Source organism: Trichechus manatus, unplaced genomic scaffold, assembly GCF_000243295.1.
Source record: "Trichechus manatus latirostris isolate Lorelei unplaced genomic scaffold, TriManLat1.0 scaffold00008, whole genome shotgun sequence".
NCBI lineage: Eukaryota > Metazoa > Chordata > Mammalia > Sirenia > Trichechidae > Trichechus > Trichechus manatus.
Window position 1 is genome coordinate 34,106,953 of NW_004443944.1, and position 18,879 is coordinate 34,125,831.

General features: G+C 41.5%; 1 pseudogene; it reads left to right on the forward strand.

Annotated features, from left to right (window-relative positions):
- The first annotated feature begins 691 nt into the window (after window positions 1-691).
- Window positions 692-18,299, forward strand: LOC101343745 (zinc finger protein 343-like; annotated as a pseudogene).
- Window positions 18,300-18,879: the final 580 nt, after the last annotated feature.

Here is an 18,879-nt window from a genome sequence, read left to right on the forward strand (position 1 = left end):
GGCTTCCTGGTGGAGAGAGAGATGCTGGCAGAGAAGCAGAGCTGCGTGGGAGCTGAGTGGTCCTGAAGCTGCTACACTGGCTGTGAGGTGGGCCAGTTAGTGACAGAGAGGCCTGATGGCAGAAAAAGAACAGGAGAGATGGTAGAGTCATGCAGTGCTTAGAAATCACACTGTCACTTTCACTCACATGCATTGCCCAAGGCAAGTCACATGGTTGAGCCTGATGTCAGGGGCAGGGAAGTATAATCCTTTTACTGAGAAGCAGATAGTAGGGGGAAATGATAAAAGCTGCTCCAAAGGCCTATTTTATCCTAATCACTAGGATTAGCAAAATGGTGGAGATGCATTTCTTCTTACAAGAAGGTCACATTCTAGTAAAAACAGTCATTTATGTAGAAAAATTGCAATATGGTTTGAATAAGGTAACAGTCTAGGTTGGATAGAAGAGGGAGTGAGCAGCTCTGCATGCAGTGTTAGGGGATGAGTCACGAGAGCATCTTTGGGGCACTTAAATGGGCACTAGGCAGCAGTAAAGATTCCCTGGGTAGCGCAAACAGTTAAACTCTTGGCTACTAGCTGGAAGGTTGGCAATTTGAACCCACCCAGAAGTGCCTCAGAAGATAGGCCTGGCAGTCTGCTTCTGAAAGGTCACAGCCTTTAAAACCCTATGGAGCAGTTCTACTCTGCACACGTGAGGTCGCCATGAGTTGTAATAGACTCAACGGCAGCTAACAATGGCAACAAGGCAGCAGTAGGACTGAAGTCATGTGGGCTAAGATCCTGGCCAGGGTGTCTGAGGAGCTTCTAAAGGTGGCAGAGCTCCTAACACTACCTGTCTCCTCTGGACCACATGAGTGGAGGACTTTGACTGATAGGGTCATGTGGCATACACGCACAGAAATGGAAAGTGGGGTGTTATCTTTGTAGAAGTCACTGTGAGATCTGGAGAGACTTGGTTCAGACACCCATACTCCTCAGAGTAATGGGACATAGGGAATTGAACAGAGCTGGAGCCTTGGGCTAGGGGAGTCAGAAGCTGACTGCTGCATGCCCTGATTGGGCTGGAGGGAGACGTTAGAGGCTCTTTCTCCACAGGCGTCAGGCTCTATTCTCTCTTCTCTCTGACTCAGGTAGCAAAAGCTGATTTGGGACATGGAGCTTGTATCTAAGATGTGGGTGTAAGGGGGTCGCAGTAAATTTTGACAGGTAAGGGAGAGTGTCAGGCAATAGACTTGGGCTTATAGGCCAGAAATGAATAGAGGTAGAAAATCCTGAGAACCCGAGTAGACTGAGACTCTGTGATTGTTGAATGTGAGAGGACAGGATCCTTGCTGAAGAGGCATGGTTTTAGAGCACACAGTGAAGGACCCAGCAGCATCAAGTTGCTTCTCCATCCCACAGGTGCTGGATGCATGGAGACAAGAGGGGCTCTCATAGTTGAGGTTTGAAGAAGTTACCCCAGGCAGCAGAGATCCATCTTGAGATGAAATAACTTTCAACTGCCCCTGTGGCAGAATTTCAAGGCAGTCACTGGACTGACTCTGGGGCCATTACGTTGCCTATTCCTTCTGCCTGGGGAGAGCAGGACTGGAAGAAGATTTTGGCTTCAAAGAACAGGGAAGATAATGGAGATCATGAAGAAATTGACTCAAGGACATAAGGCAAAAGGTGAGAGTTGTTGAGGGTCTGGAGAGGTGAAGAGGGGAACCAAGGCTCCAGGTTCAGGTGAGAATGCTTCAGTGGCCACCCCTGAGTAAAGTGGCTACTGCCTTCCATCCCGTGGCTCAGAAGAGCTCCTCTGGGAACATTATGGGAAGTCTGCTTTCTCACAGCTTCTCTTTCTTCCCTTAGGTTTGTATTCTAAAGATACTGACTGGCCCCAAGAGAAGAAGAAGCCCAAAATACTAGTGAGTTGTAATTACCTTATTTTTCTGAAATGCTGGCTTATTCCCCAGAGAATAGGCATATGTTCTGTGTCTTGAAAAGGGAGAAAGGTGATCAACATTTAGGCATTTCATGCCTTCGTGTCAGGTACCATGTTAGGTATTTTAGAATGGTTTCTGCATTTTATTTTATTTTTGTTGGAAAATGTACCCTAGATTTAAGACATAAGGAATATTTTTGAAAAACTGAGGTTATTAAAATTTTTTAATGTACTATTAAATTTCACTACACATGCATGTACATACTAGCTAATGATACCATCTTGTGTACCGGACATCTTTTTACTTTATAATTATTGAACTTTTTAAACATACAGAAATAGAGAGCACAGTAAAAATAGATTCCCAAGTACCATCATGTAGCTTCAACAATCATCTCTAAAAGGTTAATCTTTATAGGAATATGATACTGTGTTGGTAAATCTCAAATATAAAATATCAAAACATCGACTTTCCCACTTCTCTGTTCAGTTTTGACACAAGCTGCCCACACAGCCCTTCTTTCTCTGACCCTAGCCACCTGGAGCTAGGTCACATCTCAAAAGTGAAAAGGATACTGTTCTTCAGACTGCCGGCCAAATAGGCAGATTGTAGCTGAAAGCTTGATAGTCCACATGACACGCTCACTTCTGACCTGGCTACAAATTTATCTCTTTGGGATGCTAGCCACAAACTTGGGAGTCCTCCCTGGGCTTCCTCACTCCTGACCTGTTGGTTCCCACTACTCCTTTGGGTCTGAAGCAGAGATGTCTGTTTGAGGACTAAGGTGCGCCTGATCCAAGCCATGATATTTTCAGTCACTTCATATGAATGTGAGAGCTGGACAATGTGTAAGGAATACCGAAGAAGAATTGACACCTTTGAATTATGGTGTTGGTGAAGAATATTGAATATACTATGGACTACCAGAAGAACGAATGAGTCTGTCTTGGAAGTACAGCCAGAATGCTCCTTAGAAGCGAGGGTGGTGAGACTTCATCTCACGTACTTTGGACATGTTATCAGGAGGGACCAGTCCCTGGAGAAGGACATCATACTTGAGAAGGTAGTGGGTCAGCGAAAAAGAGGAAGACCCCTGATGAGATGGATTGACACAGTGACTGCGACAATGAGCTCAAACATAGCAATGATCGTGAGAATGGTGCGGGACCGGGCAGTGTTTCCTTCTGTTGTATGTAGGGTTGTTATGGGTCGGAACTGACTCAACAGCGCCTAACAACAGCAACAATTTGCTGGAATGACTCTCCGAACTCACAAAAAGTGCGGTATTTTTGATTACGGCTTTATTATAGCAAAAAAGGATATAAAATAAATTGATAGCGCAAGGTCTGGGAGGGTTCCCAGTGCCGAGCTTCCATGTCCCAAAAAGCGATGTGCTGCCATCCCATGTGCATTGATATCTTTCACCAACCAGGAAGCCCATGGAGCTTCTGTGTTAACTTCATTACATAGTCATGACTGGATCAACTCCTCTTCCTCCCCTTAGGTCAGCTGGACTTTGAAAAAAGTGATGTGATTCATTACTGATCTTGACATGCATCTTTATTTATGTAGTGATCTGTGAACTAAAGAGCTAGCAGAAAAGTTTGTACTTTATGCAGTTACTCACAGTTAATATACCACGGCAACTGAAATTTGGACCATTTTGTTGGAGGTCTGTGGTTATTTAAACCATGGTAACTGAAATCCATGCATATTGGAACTGTGCAAAGTGAGGAGTTCCTGTATTTAAAGTAGTTGAAGTATAAAGCATATGAATTTTAAATTTTATCTCAATAAAGTGTAGGAGTCTTGGTGGTGCAGTGACTAAGCACTCAGCTGCTAACCGGAAGTTTGATGGTTTGAGCCACCAGCTGTTCTGTGGGAGAAAGATGTGGCGGTCTGCTTCTGTAAAGATTAAAGCTTTGGAAGTTCCGTGGGACAGTTCTCCTCTTGTATAGGATCACTATGAGTCGGGATCATCTAAGTGGAAATGGGTTAAAGTGTTTGTTTTTTTTTTTTCAAGGTTATCTGTAAATGATCTTTTTCTAGAATATTACTGCCATTCTCTTGCCAACTGTTTCACATAGATGAAGTATGCTACCCTACATGATGTGTGAAGTGTTGGGGACTTCATTAGAAAAGCTTATTAAAATACATAAACAAAGATAGTGAATTTACAGATCCCATTTGGTTACCTGAACTCTTTCAGAAATGCTCATTCCAGATCCCATCTGTTTGCTCCTACTTTTCTCTATGGTTGAAGTTTCCTTCCATCTTCTCCTGTAAAAAGTCCTCACCATCCCTTAATGCCTAGCACAAGCCCCACCTCCATGATGCCTTTTGTTCTTTTCTAGCCCATCCTATACTCTCCCATCTTTGAATTCCTCCATTGTGAATTCTCAAAGTCACTTTCTTGAATACTGCTTAATGCTTTCAAATTGATTCACAAATCATTTCTCTAATAAAGTTATAGGTGTGTAAGGGCCAGTGTAAAAATGGCATGGGGGCCATGTCTGACCTCTCTCTTCACGAGGAGTAAGGTAAATCAAGATCAACAGCCCAAGACTGATTTCTATGAGACGGAGGTCAGACATGCCTCCTCTCTCTGCCATCTTTACCAATTCTGACACCAACTGTCCTTCCCATGGCACTCTCTACTTCTCTGCTGGGTTTGATAATTCATTGCAGTGGCCACACAGAACTCACAGACAATACTCATGATTATAGGGTTTATTAGGGAAGTAACAGGTTATAATTCAGGCTCAGGAACACTCAAGATACAGTTCTTCCAGCAGGACAGCATGTTCCCAGTCGTGCTCACAGGCATGCCTTTCCCTAGTTCTTGACCTTTGCCTAAAGGCACTCAGCTTTCTGGCTCTGTGGGCCAGGAAGCTCAACACGCTGTCTCCTGCTGCCGGGTCTCTGCTGCCGGATCTCACTGTCTTCTTTGTTATAGCTCTCTCTCTCTCTCAGTCTCCTGGTTCCAGGAGCTTCTCAGCAGGGATCCAGAATCCAAAGGACATGCTCTCCGCTTCTAGCTGTTCTTCCTTGGTAGTAGTGGGATCCTCTCTTTCCCGCCTGTTGGGTGGCTCATTTCAAGCCCAGTGGGATGGCAAAACTGACTAGTCCCTTTGGTGGACTACAATTACCCTATCACACAATCCCTCCCAATCAATTGGGTGGGAGTTAGAAGACCATGGCTAGAAAGACCACACAAAGGTGATCCATCACACTGCAGCCAGGGAATGTTTTGTGCATCACTTGTCGCCATAGATTTTATCACAAAGCTAGGTATACTGTCACGTCAGAAGAATTTAATATGGAGAACTGTATTCTCTGAGAAGAATTAGATGAACTTCTTCAAGTCCAGACTCTTTAGTGCCATCAGTTAAACTTCTCATTGAGAAAATTGATGGTGGTTTGTTGTACATTGATTTATTGCTTATTCTAGGAACCCATTACATTTGAGGACGTCACTGTGGTCTTCACAGAGGCAGAATGGAAGAGACTGAGCTGTGAGCAGAAGAACCTATACAAAGAAGTGATGGTGGAGATTTACAGGAATCTCCTGTCGTTGGGTGAGGATGTGCTCTTTTCTTTTCCTTCATTAATTCAGTAAATATTTATTGGCCACCTACTATGTGCCAAAGGAGCACTGGTGGCACAGTAGTTAAGCACTTGGTTGCTAATGAAAAGGTCGGCGGTTTGAACCCACCAGCTGCTCTGTGGGAGAAAGATGTGGCAGTCTGCTTCTGTAAAGATTTACAGCCTTGGAAACCCTACAAGGAAGTTCTGCTCTATCCTGTAGAGTTGCTGTGAGTTGGAATCAAATTGACGGCAATGAATTTTTTTGGTTTTCTATGTGCCAAAGGTTCCTGGGTGGTGTAAACAGTTTGCGCTCAACTATTGACTAAAGCTTGCTGACTCAATCCTGTTCAGTGGCATCACAGAAGAAAGGCCTGATGATCTGCTTCCACAAACATTACAGCCAATAAAACTATATGGATCAAATAAAATTAAATAAAAAAACAAAAGAAAAAATAAACCCTATGGAGCAGTTCTGCTCTGTAATACATGGGGTGGCCATGAGTTCATGAGTTGGAATCGACTCCATGGCAACAGGTTCGGTTTTTTTGGTTTTGTTTTGTTTTGATTTTACGATGTGCCAAGTAACGTTCTAGACACTCAGAACACTTTAGTAAATGTAATAGAGTTAGAAATCCCTGTCCTCACTGGGCTTACCTTTGAGTATATGGAGATAGACAACAAATAGTAAACTTTGTATACAGAGATATTACAGTATGGTATGTTAAAAGATGACAAGTGTTATAAAGTGGACAACTAGTAATAAAGTACCCAGAGGAAGGGGTACTGGGTGTGACAGGGTCACTGGCTGAATTTTGAAATTGGATATTTGAAATGAGCAAGAAGGTGACATTTGACCAAAGACATAGGTGGGTGAGGGAGTTAGAACTCTAGGTACCCAGGATAAGAGCATTTCGGATGGAAGGAGTTGTCGCTGGTGCTAAGGCCTGAAGGAAGGGCTGTACCTGCCAAGTGTGAGGAACTGTAAGGAGGCCAGTGAAGTTGGGGACACAGTTTGCAGAGGGGAGAGTTGTGAGAGATGCCTTCTGCCACAGCAGTAAAATGCCGAATTTTTTATGGCTTTTGAATTTCATAAACCATGCTTTTTCTTTTCTCATTTATTACAAATATTTACAATGATTCTTAAATCTGGGTTGATAAATATTATCAATTGCAACATTATTCTAGGTTGGGGTAGGACAACTTTTTCTGTAAAGGGCCAGATGGTAACTATTTAGACTTTGCTGCCATATGGTCTCTGTCACAACTCTCAGGTCTACTGTTATAGTGCAAAAGCAGTCATCAATAACATGTAACAAATGGGTGTGGCTTTATCTTCCAAGAAAACTTTATTTATAGACGCTGAAGTTTCAATTTCATATAATTTTCACATATTATGAAATACTATTCTTTTGACTTTTTTTCTTAAACATTTTAAAATGTAAAAAATATTCTTGGGTTGCATGTTATGCAAAAATAGACAGAGGGCTGGATTTGGCCTCTAGGCCATTGTTTTCCCATTTCTTGTTCTAGAGCAGCACTGCCCAGTTGAAATACAATATGAGCCACACAGGTAATTTAAAGTTTCCTAGTGGCCACGGTAAAAAAAAAAAAAAAAAAACTAAACAGGTGAAATTAATTTTAATAATGTATTTTATTTAACCCAATATGTCATAGCATTACCATTTCAACATGTAATCAATATAAACAATATTAATCAGGTATTTTATCATTATTTTTTTGCACAAAGTCTTCAAAATTTGGTGTGTATTTTACACTTCGAATGCATCTTAGTTCAGGCTAGCCACATTTCAAGTGCTCGGTAAACATATATGGCGAGTAGCTGCTGTATTGGTTACTGCATTTCTAGGTATTGCTATATTTCTAGAGAAACCATGTAGAGAAGAGTCACATTTTTGGAGACACAAACCAGTTCGAGGTAGGAGTTTCCTTCAAACAGCATGGCTGTTTCCCTGATGCAGATTTATTTTGTTCCATTTTCATCTTCTTTGACATGTTTTTATCTGATTTTTTCTGGTTTGATCTAGCCCCATCATGAACTGGTTCCATCAAACTCGATACAAGTAGTCCCTGACTTAAGACGTGTTGGAGGTATGATATACCGCACTTAACAACCATCTGTGTTTTTTTTTTGGTCCATCTTATTGTTTATAATATGTACTACATACAGTGTTGCAGCATGTAATTTGATGTTACCATTCTTGTGCCAACCCCAAAAGACAAGTAAAGTTGGATTTATAGAGATACTGATAACAAAAGGCAATAATAATGAAAACTAAAAAAAAAAACAAAATACGGTATTCCGCTTAGGTCAGAACCGACTTATAAAAAGTCATCAGAATGGAATGCGTCGTAAGTCGGGGACTACCTGTATAGATTTATCCATTTCAGTCTACTTTTGTGTGTTTTGATTTGGCCATAGCTAGTCAGTCTAATTAGATTTGTTTTTTATTTTTTTCTGGTCATGGTATTCTTTTTCTCTATGTTAACACATTTAACTGGTTCAGAGGAAAATACTAAAATCACCTGGTTCCCATTAATCTTGTCACTGAAAACCCGGATCCCTGGATCCAGCTGAATTTTCTTGAAATGTTTTCTTTTCTCTTTCTCGACAGCATAGTATTCCAATTTCTGTAGTTTCTCATGTCTCTCTTTTGGGTTTTTCTCTTATTTCTGTCTCTCTTTTCAGACTGTCATGACTGATAGGACTTAGTGTCATATACTCTTTTTCTAATACCAAATCTGTGTTAAAATTTCTTTGATTTTTCTCAAAAAATATTTTCATAGATTAGAATCAGGTTGTCATTTATCCCTGAGTTAATTTATAAATTTAACACTATTCCAATTAAAAAAAGAAAAAACAGTAACAAGCTGTTTTATGAAGTTCACATGGAAAAGAATATTCAGAAAAAACTGAAGAGAAAAACCTAAAACAGAGTATTAGTCTTCTGAGACATTAAAACATGCTATGAAACCTTTAGAATTAAAACATTGTAGTACTGGTATTAATAGACAAATACACCAGTGAAATCAAAAAGGAAGTGAAGAAATCAACACAAGTACATATGTAGTTTTAGTATATGGTAAAAGTGGACATTTTAATAAATTATGTTGGGCAACTAGATACTCATTTAGAAAAATATAATATTGGACCACACCTCGTACCATTGGTGAAGAAAAATTCCAAATGGTCAGAGATCTAAATGTAAAAAAGTTAAACCACAGGTGCACTAGAATGTAGGTAAATTCCTCTATAACTTGGGGGTGGTTTCTAAATTTGGCTAAAATTCCAGATGCATAAAAGAAAAGATTGATAAATTTGACGCTAGAAGCAAAGACAAATGAAATACATCAGGAGATATTTGCCACGTGTATCAGATATGAAGAGTTATTTTCCCTAATGTTGATAGAATTTTAAAATTAGGAGGGGGGAGAAAAAACAAAAAACAAAGGAAAAAACACAAAATACTGAATAGGAAAAAAATTAGGCAAAATACATGAATATACAATTCATGAAGTAAGATATAACATTGGCCCTTATGTGTATGAAAAGATGTTTAACTTCACTTCTAATAAGATAAATGCAAATTAAAATTACACTTAGATATATAGCATTCTCACCTATTGGCAAGATTTCAAAAGGTTGCCAAAAATTGTTGGTAAGGTTGAGGGAAATAGGTACTATTATACATTGCAGATGGCAATGGAAAATGGTGCAGCCATTATGGAGGGAAGCTTCGCAATATCTAACAAAACAAAATATGCATATACTTGGACTTGGCAAACCTACTACTTATAGGAATTTACCCTGAAGATTCACCTTCAACAATACTAAAATACATATATATAAGGTTATTAATTGCCACATTATTTGTACGTAAAATGTTGGAAGTAACCTAATGCCCAAATATATAAATTGGTTGGTTGAGGAAATTATGGTGCATCCTCTCAATGAATTTCTGCAAAGCTATAAAAGAGAATAAGGAAGACCTTGCTGAACTGATGTGGCATGAATTCCAAGATATATTGTGATAAAAGGCAACTGCAAAGAATGTTTAATTAAAAAAAAAAAAAAAAAGAGAGAAATAAGAAAATTACACATCTAGCTAATAGAGGAATTTAACAGAATTGCAGGGTACAGGTCAGCAAACAAAAATCAGTTGGTTACTGTACACCAACAGTGAGAAATCTGAAAGGGAAATTAGGGGAACAATTCCATTTACAATAGCTTTTAAGTGAATATAAGACCCAGGAATAAATTTAACCAGGGATGTGAAGACTCGTACAATAAAAATTATAAAACATTGTTGAAAGATTAAAGAAGGCTTAAATAAATGGAAAGATGTTCCATGTTTATGGATTGGAAGACTTAATATTGTTAAGATGTCAGTACTACCCAAAGTGATGTATAGATTCAATGCAATTGTGATCGAAATTCCAAAGCCTTGTTTACAGAAATAGAAAAACCAATATTCAACTTCATATGGAAATGTGAGAGGCCTCGAATAGCTAAAGCAATGTTGAAAGAGAAGAGCAGAGTAGGAGGATTCACACTTCATAATTTTAAAACATAGTCTGTAGCTACAGTAATCAAAATAGCCTGGTACTGGTAAGTATAACAATAGACATATAGACCAATGGAATAGAATTGAGAGTCCAGAAGTAAATCCATACATCTGTGGTCAACTGATTTTTGAGAAGAGTGGTAAGTCCATTTGATAGGGAGTCTCTTCAATAAATGATGTTGGGGAAATTGCATTTCCTCATGCAGAAAAATGAAATAGGATCCATGCCTCACAACGTATTCAAAAACAAATTCAAAATGGACTAAGGTTCTGAATGTGCAAATTAAAACCATAAAATTCTTAGAAGAAAATGCAGGGGCAACACTGTTGGGCCTAGCTTTTAACAATGGATAAACTAATGTACTATATTTTTATATGAATAATGAGTGTTCTACATTTTTTTTCAACCTCGCCCTCCCCCCAAGAGGTATTTTTGTAAGCGTGCTATGGCAGTTGATATAGACGTTTCATCAAAGACGACATTCCAATGGCCACCAAACAAATGAAAAGATGCCCAATGTCCTTAGCCATCAGAAAGATGCAAATTAAAACTACAGTGATAAACCATTTCACTCCCATTAGATGGCTAAGTTAAAACAACAACAGAAGAAAAGCAAAAACCAAAATAACAAATGTTGTGAGGATGTGGAGAAATTGGAAGAAACTCTTATCCATTGTTGGTGGGAATGCAAAATGGTACAGCCATTGTGGAAAATAGTGTGGTGGTTCAAAAAACTAACAAATACCATATGACTCAGCAATTCCACTTCTAGGTATATACCCAAAAGACTTGAAAGCAGAGACTAGAGACTTATACACTAATGTTCATTGCCGCGATATTGGTACATAAAATTTTGGAAGTAACCTAAATGCGCATCAGTGGATGAATGGATAAACAAAATGTACATATATACAGTGGAATACTAAGCCAGTAGGAGAAATGAAATCTTGATACATGTTACAATATAGATGGCACTTGAGGACATTATGCTGAGTGAAAAGTCAATCACAAAAGGAAGAATACTGTGTGACCTCACTTACATAAAAAGACAAGAAAAGGCAAATGTAAAGAGGCCGAAGTTCCTTAGTGGTTACTAGTAAATGATGATGATGGAAAAATCACATTCATTAAGGGTAATTGTAATTGCTGTCAATAAGTTATATACCTGTAAAAAGTTGAATTGGCAAAAGTTGTGTGATATATTTACAATGGGAAAAAAAAAAGTAGCTGCTGAGGCTGCGTAGATACACAACCAAAAACCTCATGGGATTTGGTTCCTTGGATTGGAGGTTTAGGGTTATGGTTTCATGGAACATCTCAGTGAATTGGCCTAATGACGTGTTTAGTGCTTCTGTTCTACCTCCTAGTTCATTGCATAGTGCCTAGGGTATTAAAAGCTTGCACATGTTCATCCAAAGCATGACAGTTGGTCTGTTCACCAGGAGCAACAGAGGAAAAAGGAAAGTCAGGAACAGGAAGAGGATTTGGAATGTGTGGCTCATTGCCTCCATGAACAACTGCCTCTTTTGCCAGGAGACCAGAAGAACTAGATGATGCCCAGCTACCATTATTGAACATTTTGATCAAAGATTCTTTAGAAGAGTCCTAATCAAAAGGGGGAAAATGCACAACAAAATTTCAAATTCTCATGAATTCAAGACTTTCTGGAGCCACGGAGGCTGGACGAACTCCTAAAACTATTGCCCTGAGGTAATCTGAAGACTTTAACCAAAAATATCCTTGAAGTCTTCTTAAAACCAAATAATAGTTTAGCTTAACTAGTAAAAAAATGTCTGCCTTGAGCACTACTCTCTTTTAAGAACTCTCTCTATGGGATCAAATTGACAATGGTAACTCGAAGGATTAGATAGGAACCTTTAGGGGCAGTGAGTTTATGTTAATGGGGAAAGAACAACTCAGAAACAGAGGGTGAAAGTGGTTGCACAAGTCGGAGAAGGAATGTCACTGAATTGTACATGTAGAAACGGTTGAATTGGTGTATGTTCTGCTATGTATATTCTCAACAAAAACAAAATAAATAAATTTTTTTTTTTTTAAAAAAATTTCACATCTATCTGTTTCTTTTTGCAGAAGGTAACACAGGATGGGTGTACCAGAAAGTAATGAGATTGATTACCTGTGGGGTTATGTGTGGGATCTTGCCGGGAGGATATGGGAATGAGAGACGTTTCTCTGAGGTTACCATTTTGAATAGTTTTTCACTTGGAACCATACTAGTATTTGACATACTCAAAGTAATAAAATTAAATCAACATAGACAGGAAACCCTAAAATAGAATAAAAAAAGAAGCAAATCTAACGATATTTCAAATGAATAACCTGACCACAGTGAACAGGGGAAAATAACCCAGTTAACCTTTGAATAGAGAGCTGTGACCATATATTCAGTCTAAAGCAAGGGTTAGCAGACGACACCCCGAAAGCCAAATCTGGGGTATTTTTGTAAATAAAGTGTTTTAGAGCACAGCTACATGTTTATGTATTGTTTATGGCTACTTTCATTTTGTTATGGCAGAGTTGAATAGTTGGAACAGACCATGTAGCCTGCAAAGCTTAAAACTTTTGCTATTTGATCTTTTACAGAAAAACTTAGCCAACTCCTTGTCTATTGACAATAAACTGTACATAAATCTTGAACTGTCTTTTGTATATTTGTTGTTTGTAGGGATATGGGTCAACTATTCTGAAACCACTCTCTTTGAATTTGAAGATGAAGTAAATGAATATATTTATGTTGGGATCCATGTTTCTCAGTATTGGAGAGGGGAGATACAAACATCGAATGGGGAAGGCTACTAGAAAGACCCTGGATTTGGATTGGAATTGCGTGTCAGAATAGACTCGGGGGTTTTAAAGTATTTGGAGATACATACATAAACCCACAGAGAGACACATACATATTACATGGACAGCACACACACCAGGTGAAATTTGAATAAGTTCTGTTTAAATATGACAGTATTGTGCCATTAAGGAGCCCTGACCGCACAATGGTTAAGTGCTCGACTACTAACCGAAAAGCCGGCAGGTTGCACCTACCCAGCAGGTCTTCGGGAGAAAAGACCTGGAGATCTGCTCTCATAAAGCCTAGGAAACCTATAGGGTAGTTCTGCTCTGTCACATGGGGTCACTATGACTTGAAATCGACTTGATGGCACCTAACAACAACATTGTGCCATTAAGTGTTCTGATTATGGTAATTGTGGTTAATGTAAATAGTTATTCTTTAGAAATATTAAGGATAAAAGGGCATGATGTAAAACAAAGTTCCCCAAAGTGACCTCTGTAAATCTAACTTACCTTTAGTGAAATGACACTTTTACTTGTAAGGGATTAGAATTATAGTGAGTTCACTCGAGTTCCTTTAACAAGGATCTTAACTGTAGGGAGCTTGTAGTTCCACGTATAACACAGAATAGACACAAAAGAGATCCCTTCTACTGAAATACTTCTCAGATGTAGAATGTAACAGACTGTAGTCTGAATGACTTGGTGTGCTTGTAGGTAAGCCAAAGAAAAGGCAGCAACAAATCACAGACAGTCATAAAAACCAAGACTGAAAGTTCAGGTCACAAAACTCTAGAGTTACCACATGATCTCACAGGAGATGACTGGCCAGAAATAGAAATGAACCATAGTTAGGTTACTCAGAGAACTTATGTAAATAAAGTAAACTTGGGGAGCACTCTGTGAGAACACCCAGAGCCTGATTGCTGCCGAGAGACTCACCCGTGGCAAGGCTGCCAAACCCCCAGATCTGAGCACGTTTGAGTGGCTCTGTCCAAGTACAGTGTTATTTGTTTTGCAGTCCAGCAATCCCAGTCCCAGTAACTAAAGTGCAAACAGATTGTCAGAAACTAAAAGATCACAAAGGGTTAACATAAAAAAGCTGAAGAAGTAGTTGTTTATAAGTGAGCAGCCTGTGGTTTATTTTATTTCATACACAATTTCTATAACCACTATTGTATATTGTGGTGAAATGAGCTGCTTTATGTGGCCTTTTGCCTTGGTTCTTTGGAAAAACAGCTTCAGAGATTTTTCCCCTAAGCCCTGAGGAGTTACCTTTGCCCTACTTTTACCACAGAGGGTTCTATTTCTTTACAGTTGTAAAGAACTTGGTTTTAATACTTTTTGTTTGGTCACAAGCTGCAGCCTGCCCTGTGATTAGTATGCACCTTGCAGGGATTGGTCAATAAACTGTGCAGATGAAGTGTCTGTGGTCTACCAAGAGGGGATTGGTCAGTTTTTGGCCCTGGTGGGAGGGCTGTGCCTTGAAATTGATGAAGAGTTTGTGTATATAAGCAGCCAACCCCACAGAAGTTTTTTCAGACCAAAAGAGGCAGGAAGAGAAGCAGCAGGAAGAAGCAGAAGGAAAAAAGAAAAGACAAAAGAAGCACAGAGAGAGGAGACAAGGAAACCTCCTAAAAGAGCTGTAACACGGACCAAGGGCTGTAACATTGAAGACAGTAAGAGACCTGGAAGGTGCCCAGTGGCAAAGCCAGCAGCGACAGGTCTGCAAGAGGCCCAGCAGCAGAGCTGGTTTCGACAGATGGCAGGGCCAAGAGGAACCTGTCCTGAGGGGACCAAGTGGAGCCTCTCCTAGGGGCTGAGAGGGGGCCTGCACAGTGGAGAGGAGCTAAGAGAGCTGTCCTGCACTGAAGAAGGGAAACTTTGCCCATATGCTTCCTGATCCTGATCTGAGTTTTGTAGCCTTTTGATCCTGATCTGGAGTTATACTCTTTTCCTTAACTGGAAGTTTGGTCTGTGGATTCTGTGTAGCTATTGCAGCGGATTATTGAACCCGGAAGAGAAGCAGAGAGTGCTTTGGGAAGGACAGCTGGTGTCAGAATTGGTAAACAGGTTGGAGGGTGGAGGTATGTCTGACCTCCACCTCGTGGGAATCAGCTTTGGGCTAATCCTGATCATCATCTCCCCTGAAGTTGGACAGGTTCAGATGCTACTACTTTTCACACATAATACTGTCTCCTACATTTGAAAGCCTGCCAGGCTGAGTGACTTTTTATGTCTGTCAGTCCCTTTTTATAATAGGAATAGTCATGAAGGAGGTTTCCATATAGGTGAAACTGTTATTTCCGAGTAATAGCAAAGTGTTATGGGCAGTATATATCAATGTGCGTATCTATGGTGTGGGGGGTTTTTAATAGAAGAAAAAGGCTATAATAGAAGCTGTTTATAAGGCAGAAACAGTCTGATGCTTACTTGAGAATTTCTGAGTCTGGCTGACATATTGAAGAGGTTCTTGGTGTGGATTATCTGGATTGCAATACCGGAACCAACTGCTGTCGAGTCAGTTCCGACTCATAGGGACCCTGTGACAGAGTAGAACTGCCCTATAGGGTTTCCGAAGCTGTAGATCTTTATGGAAGCATACTGCCACGTCTTTCCAACCTTTTGGTTGGCAACTGAGTGCTGTAACCACTTTACCACCATGGCTGCTTCTGGATTGCAATAGAAAATGTAATTTGTTAAAATGGAAAATAAATGAATTATTGGTGGGAAGCAAATTATGTTGTATATATCATCAATTATAAGTGTGGCAGTAAGATTTTTGTTAGTTGTCTTCATGTTGACTCCGACTCATGGTGACCCCATGTGTGCAGAGTAGACCTGTTCCATAATGTTTTCAAGGCTGTGACCTTTCAGAAGCAGATTGCCCGGCCTGTCTTCGAACCACCAGCCTTTCCGCTAGTAGTCAGGTGCTTAACTGTGCTACCAAGGAACTCCAGCAATAAGATACTGTTTGTCATGAGAGAAGGCAGAACAGTCCAGGCAGCCCACTTATGGCTACTCTAACGGAAACCTTTCTCTCTTCAGCAGAACCAAAGCTAGAACTCTACCCCTGCTCCTCCTGCCTTCTGGCTGTCTCCTGTCAGCAGTTCCTCAGCCAACATGTGCTTCAGATCTTCCCAGGCTTATGTGCAGAAAATCACTTCCATCCAGAGGATTCCAGCCCAGGGCGTCAGAAGCAGTCAGAGCAGCAGGGTTCTCTTCCAAGGTGCTGGAATGAAAACACAAAAGGTCAAGAGAGAGAAGTAGTCTCCAAACCCTTGTGTGGGAGGACAGGGGAGAGAGAGACTTCAAGGACATTCTCCAGCCTAGCCCAAGGATGGTCAGCAAGCCCCAGAGAAGGCAACACAGTGGTAGGAACAGAGCCCAACTCAGCCCAAAGGGTAAACTCTGTGGAAACAGACAACGGGTTGAAGGAGTTAGAAACCTCAAGATTTGGAGCAGTCAGCTACAGAGAGGATCAACCACACTGTGGCCTGAAATCAAAGTTCATCACAAACCAGAGGGCCCTCTTACGGGAGAAGCCCTATGTTTATAGTGAGTGTGGGCGAGGCTTTAGCCACAAGTCAGATCTTGTCATATACCACAGGATACACTCAGATGAGAAGCCTTATGTTTGTAGTGAGTGTGGCCGAGGCTTTAACCGCAAGTCAAATCTTATCGCACACCAGAGGACACATTCAGGTGAGAAACCTTACAAGTGCTTGGAGTGTGGGCGAGGCTTTAGCCAGAAGTCAGGCCTCCTTCTCCATCAGAGGACACACTCTGGGGAGAAGCCACATGTGTGTAAGGAGTGTGGGCGAGGCTTTAGCCACAAGTCAAATCTCATCAGACACCAGAGGACACACTCAGGCAAGAAACCTTACATGTGCCTGGAGTGTGGACGAGACTTTAGCCAGAAGTCAGGCCTCCTTTTCCACCAAATGACACACTCAGGGGAGAAGTCTTACGTTTGCAGTTTGTGTGGCCGAGGCTTTAAGTGGAAAACACTTCTCCTTATGCACCAGAGGAGACATTCAGGTGAGAAACCTTACGTTTGTAGTGAGTGTGGCCGAGAATTTAGCTACAAGTCCGATTTCATCAGACACCAGAGGACACACTCAGGTGAGAAACCCTACATGTGCCTGGAGTGTGGGCGAGGCTTTAGCCTCAAGTCAAATCTCATCACACACCAGAGGACACACTCAGATGAGAAGCCTTATGTTTGCAGTGAGTGTGGCCGAGGCTTTAACCAGAAATCACACCTCCTTGTACACCAGAGGACACACTCAGGGGAGAAGCCCTATGTTTGCAGTGAGTGTGGGCGAGGCTTTAACCGCAAGTCAAATCTCATCACACACCAGAGGACACACTCAGGTGAGAAACCTTATGTGTGCTTGGAATGTGGGCGAGACTTTAACCAGGAATCAAGCCTCCTTATGCACCAAAGGACACACTCAGGGGAGAAGCCTTATGTTTGCAGTGAGTGCGGGCGAGGCTTTATACAGAAATCAGGCCTCCTTCACCACCAGAGGACACACTCAGGGGAGAAGCCTTATGTTTGCAGTGAGTGCGGGCGAGGCTTTAAACAGAAGTCAGGCCTCTTTTACCACCAGAGGACACACTCAGGGGAGAAGCCACATGTGTGTAAGGAGTGCGGGCGAAGCTTTAGCCAGAAGTCGGTGCTCATCAGACATCAGAGGAGACACTCAGGTGAGAAACCTTATGTGTGCCTGGAGTGTGGGCGAGGCTTTAGCCAGAAGTCAGACCTCCTTCTCCACCAGGGGACACACTCAGGGGAGAAGCCATATGTGTGCAGTGAGTGTGGCCGAGGGTATAACTGCAAATCAATCCTCCTTATACACCAGAGGACACACTCAGGGGAGAAGCCATATGTTTGCAAGGAGTGTGGGCGAGGCTTTACCCAGAAGTCACATCTCATCACACACCAGAGGACACACACAGGTGAGAAACCTTACGTGTGCCTGGAGTGTGGACGAGGCTTTAGCCAGAAGTCAGGCCTCCTTCTCCACCAGGGGACACACTCAGGGGAGAAGCCACATGTGTGCAAGAAGTGTGGGCGAAGCTTCAACAGGAAATCAATCCTCCTTATGCACGAGAAGACACACTCAGGGGAGAAGCCTTATGTTTGCAGTGAGTGTGGCCGAGGCTTTAACCGGAAATCACACCTCTTTATGCACCAGAGGACACACTCAGGGGAGAAGCCATATGTGTGCGGGGAGTGTGGCCGAGGCTTTAACCACAAGTCAAATCTTATTCCACATCAGAGGACACACTCAGGTGAGAAACCTTATGTGTGTCTGGAGTGTGGGAGAGGTTTTATCCAGAAGTCACATCTCTTCACACACCAGAGAACACACTCAGGTGAGAAACCTTACAAGTGCTTGGAGTGTGGGCGAGGCTTTAACCAGGAATCAAGCCGCCTTATGCACCAGAAGACACACTCGGGAGAAGCCACATGTGTCCAAGGAGTGTGGGCAAGGCTTTAGTCATAAGTCACGTCTCTTCAGACACCAGAGGACATGCTCAGGTGAGAAAACTTACGTGTGCCTGGTGTGTGGCTTTAACTGGAAATCAGTCCTTATGCACCAAAGGGCACACTGGGGAGAAGCCTTATCTTTGCAGAGAGTGTAGGCGAGGCTTTAGCCAGAAGTCAGGCCTCCTTTTCCACCAGAGGACCCACTCGGGAGAAGCTGCATGTGTGCAGGGAGTGTGGGTGAGGCTTTATCCAGAAGTCACATCTCATCACCAGAGGATACACTCAAGTGTAAAATCTCACGTGTGCCTGGAGTGTGGGCAAGGCTTTAGCCAGAAGCCGGGCCTCCTCCACCAGGGGACGTACTCATTGGAGAAGCCCCATTTGTACAAAGAGTGTTGGTAAAGTTTTAGCTATAAGCAAAGCCTCATTAGACATCAGCGGGCTCGCTCGGGAGAAGCCCTGTGCTTGCAGTGA